Source organism: Lutra lutra, chromosome 2 (assembly GCF_902655055.1).
Source record: "Lutra lutra chromosome 2, mLutLut1.2, whole genome shotgun sequence".
Taxonomy (NCBI): Eukaryota; Metazoa; Chordata; class Mammalia; order Carnivora; family Mustelidae; genus Lutra; species Lutra lutra.
Genome location: NC_062279.1, coordinates 131,054,916 through 131,059,889, shown reverse-complemented (window position 1 = coordinate 131,059,889; position 4,974 = coordinate 131,054,916).

Genomic DNA, 4,974 nt, shown 5'->3' with positions numbered 1-4,974 from the left:
CAGAAGAGAAGCTGTCTGTCTTGATTTTATTGATAGTGCTTGCTTTAGTTAGACATCTCATGTTGACTTTATATGTTTACATTGAAAATAAATTGTTTGAATGGGTCAGACAATAACATGGTAATTTGAAATTACAAGTGACTAGTTAACTAGCTAGGTCATTCAGGGGAGTCAAATTAGCCCAAAAGAAACTTGTCACTTTTAAATGTCCTTGATAGAGGTAAATTATGAACCTTCTTAAACTCTTCTGATGAGGTTAGTTCTAAAGAGGATAATTTGCCAGTCCTGAGGAACTCCCAGTTGCTACAGAATATTATATGATTTGATGTTAAGGTGGGAATCCTGTTTGCCCTAATTAATTTAACTTTATTCAACCTGTCTTGCAGACTGATAAGAGTGTTTCAGTTTTTAGGGCCTTGTGGCTGTTAATGAACACTTCAGAACAGTGCATGGAATATAACATTATAAGCTTCCACACAACTGAAAATGTATGTGTGTGTTTAAATCTAACCTGAGAAGCTAACAGTTGATAGGAGTAGTATTTACTTCAGAAGCAGACTTGTGAACATGGGAATAACTTAGCTATGGATCCCTAGCTTTTTTGTAACTGCAGAATTGTATTTATGTTCCTGTTGCATTAGAATAATTTTTAAATGTTATCTTGAAATAGAAATATGTATTTTGAGTACTAATGTAAAGTAAATGAAAAACACCTTTTAAATGTAAAAAAAAATTAATTTTGGGGGCACCTGGGTGGCTCATTGGGTTAAGCCGCTACCTTCGGCTCAGGTCATGATCTCGGAGTCCTGGGATCGAGCCCCGCATCGGGCTCTCTGCTCAGCAGGGAGCCTGCTTCCTCCTCTCTCTCTGCCTACCTCTCTGCCTGCTTGTGATCTCTCTGTCAAATAAATAAATAAAATCTTAAAAAAAAAAAGATTAATTTTTCATTCTTATAATGCTCTTCTCAGATTTTTGTGTAAGATTTTAGATTCCTTGGAAATAATTTCTTCTCATATAATTTTCTGGAAGATAAAATAGATTCTGCTTCTTTCTTAAATACTTAAATTAGTTTACCAGTGGAAACTTTCACAAGTGAAGTTTGATTTGTGAATACTTCTTAGAAAAGGATTCCCTTTTTTAGCCATGTAAAAGTATTTAATTTTTTTTCTAAGTTGGATTTTGCAAGGTATATGTATATTTCATTTATGTTTTCAAATTTTAGTGTAAAATTGTTCACAATATTCTCATCTTTTTAATGTTAGCAAGATTTATGGTGTGGTCTCGTTTTTAATTCATGATATTGGTAATTTTTTTTCCATTTTATGGATTAGTTCTAAGGGAATTATTAAAAATTTATATTCTTAAATAAAACATCTTTTAGCTTGGTTGATTTTTCTCTATTGTACATTTATTTATTTTCTACTTCATTGATTCTACTTTTATGTTTATTAAACCAACACTTTTTATTATCATTGCTTTTGATACAAATGCTGACAAAATGAAAAGGATAAAATAGCACCTTGGTAGTATTATGAAAAGATAGGCTGCCTATGTAGGCTACACTAAGAAGTACTGCCTTGGGTAGTTCATCTTGATAAAGTCCCAGTAGTGGGATGAAGTCCCACTGTTGGCACTTCATCAAGATAAAAAGCTTTAGCACAGCAAAGGAAACAGTAAATAAAAGCAAAAGAGGTAAAGTTGGAGTTTTCGTAAGGGTTTCTTGTTCTTTTTTCACCCATTCTCTTTGGGTGGAGCTAGTCAAGGATTTCAACAAGTCTGTAATGTTTCCTGGGACTTTCTTTTGGTGGACCCTAAAGTTAAATCTTCATCTCCTCAATGCTGTATAATCTGTAATTCATCCTGTGTGATTATATTATTTGGAATTTCCAGGTCTTTAAGTTTTTCTTCCAAAACATTCAGTGGAATATTTTGCTTATCCATCCAGTTTTTTTTTAATACCAAATCCATTTTTTTAATTTAGAAATTGTATGTGTTCTTTTAACATGATCCTGATTCATAATGTCCTGTTTTATTTTTTTATTTATTATTTTTTTTTATTTTTTTTAAAGATTTTATTTATTTATTTGACAAACAGAGATCACAAGTAGGCAGAGAGGCAGGCAGAGAGAGAGAGGAGGAAGCAGGCTCCCCGCCAAGGAGAGAACCTGATGTGGGTCTCGATCCCAGGACCCTGGGATCATGACCTGAGCTGAAGGCAGAGGCTTTAACCCTCTCAGCCACCCAGGTGCCCTAATGTCCTGTTTTAAATAAGGTATCCATTCCTTAACCTCTAGTCACTTAATACATACTTATTATAAAGTCAAAGTACTTTTTCTATTATTTATAGTTTACAACCATTGAGTTATTAGGAAATACCATATCTAATGACACTCTCTCATAATGCTTTATTTTTTTAAGTAAATATGGATGTTTTGTCTGTATACTTTTCATTTGGATGTTTTATTTCTGGTAGCACTTTTTTCATTCTATGATAAGAACTTTAGTAAAAATAATTGTATTTATTTTTTGCCAAAACTCCTTGGTCTCTTACCTTTTCCAGCCCATTTTATATTAATTTCACTGGTTGATGTTTCAAGTTTAAAAGCGTATTTAAAATTCAGATTTCACACTTGAAAACTAGAGTCATTTTCCTTCACATATTTTTTTAAACCCTTATTTGCCTAGTAAAATTCAAGAGAGGACATTCAAATATTTTTTCCCCTACTGCGTTCTTTCCTCTCTCCCTCCCTCCTTCCCCCCTTCCCTCCTTCTAGCTTTCCTTCTCTCTCTTTTCTTTTCTTCTTCTTTTTTTAACGAGAACATTACTTTTGGACTTCCTGTAAATCTCTCAGATTCTCTTTTCAATCTAATGCTTGTTCAAGGTAGTACCTCCCCTCATTAAAACACAATTCAGTATCTTCTTAGTCTTATAGGTGAAGTCAAATCTTCATTAACTACCATGGTGTCATTTCCTTCTCACTATAGAGGCTTTGAGTTTCTTCCTATTTTTGGTCCTTGCTATGTTTTTTTGTTTGTTTGCTTGTTTGTTTTCTTTGCTGTTTTTTGTTTTGTTTTGTTTCCTCTTCTCCCCCTCCTTCTCTTCCTCCTCCTCCTTCTTCTTCTTTGGCTTTTTCCCTTTCCAAATTCAGTTATGTATTTTAAGTTTTTTTTTATATTAAATTTTAACCAGAATACCTATTTGTTTGTAATTGGATTGGAAGAGCTTTTCAAATTAGCTTAATGTACCATATTGATGGAAGTATTATTTATAGCTTCAATTTAGTATTTATTTGACATGTATCATGTGGGTTTGCTGGCCTGATATAGATTACTTGTATCCTGATTGTACTGCTTGTACAACATACTGTTAGAGTACGTGTGAAACATAATCTGCAGAAAGAACTCCAGTATTTTAGTTTAAGTCCATTACATAATTTTATAATAGTTTCCAGGATGGAATGTTATACTGTTTAGAGTAGACAGAATAATGCCCCACCCTCCACAGCTGTCCATGTCCAAATCCTTAGAATCCCTGAATATGTCAGGTTATAGAGATGGGAAAGGGGAATTAAGACTGCTGATGGAGGGTTCTTGTGTGGCTCAGTTGGTTAAGCATCTGCCTTTGGCTCAGGTCAGGATCCCAGAGTCCCAGGGTGGAATCTGCTTCTCCCTCTGCCCTTCACCCTGTTTGTGCTCTCTCTCGCTCTCTCTCTCAATCTCTCTCTCTCTCAAATAAATAAATAAAATTAAAAAAAAGACTGATGATGGAATTAAGTCTGCTGATCAGTTGATTTTAAAATATTATTATCTGATTATACTGATGAACCCTATGGGATCACAAAGGTTCTTTACATGTTTAAGAGGGAGGCAGAAGAGTTAGAAAAGATGTGAAGGAAGCCAGGTTAAAATGGTGTAAGGCAAGTGTTCAAGCCACAAATGCTGACTTTAAAGATAGAAGAAGTCCATGAACCAAGGAAAGTAGGCAATCTCTACAAGTTTTAAAAGGCAAGAAATAGATTCTCCCCCTAGAGCCTCCCTGAAGGAACATAGTCCTGTCAACACCTTGATTTCCATTGTTTCCTTCATTGCTCAGAGGCTTTTTATTTTGTTGTAGTTCCAAGGGTTTATTTTTGTTTTTATTTCCCTTGACTGAATTTTTTCTTAATGAAATTCTTAAACAATATAATTAAGGGAAACTATTCATACTTTCCTTTCTTATAGATATTTTAGTGGGTATTTGGAGAAATTGTTAAAAACATTCCTTGTTATAATTTAAATTGTGAATTGAAGAATTTACATAATATTCATTTATATAATAAATGGCATGTTAGGTAGCATCAACATGTGCCTGTGGATTGGTATAAACAGTCAGGTGACAAAACTAGAACAATTAGAAATGAATTTGATGTCTTTTATTTAAGAGAAAAAGATCCATGGATTGGGGAAATAGAGTGCCATACAAGAACTGGAGCACCCTGCCTGAATGATTTTGGGCAAAAATGAGTCTTACAGAATATTAAAACAGGTGAGCAGAAATAAAGCATGATTGGCTAGGAGGTTGGGGATTTCCATATAAAACCAGGCAGGCCCTAGGTTCTAGGGTAAGGTAAGCTAACTAAAGCAGAATTGGAGGATTGTGATTGGTGTATGTCGGCTGTTCTTTTTTTTTTTTAATATTTTATTTATTTATTCGACACAGATATCACAAGTAGGCAGAGAGGCAGGCAGAGAGAGAAAGGGGGAAGCAGGCTCCCCGGTAAGCAGAGAGCCTGATGTGGGGCTCGATCCCAGGAACCTGGGATCATGACCTGAGCTGAAGGCAGAGGCTTAACCCACTGAGCACCCAGGCGCCCCTGTTGGCTGTTCTTGACAGGTGTTTCCCATAAATGCAAATCAACTTGGGTTTATTTTGTGATATGGGACTGGCCACTGGTATGGCCTCCATTTTGTGGGTCCTGACACACAACTTTATCA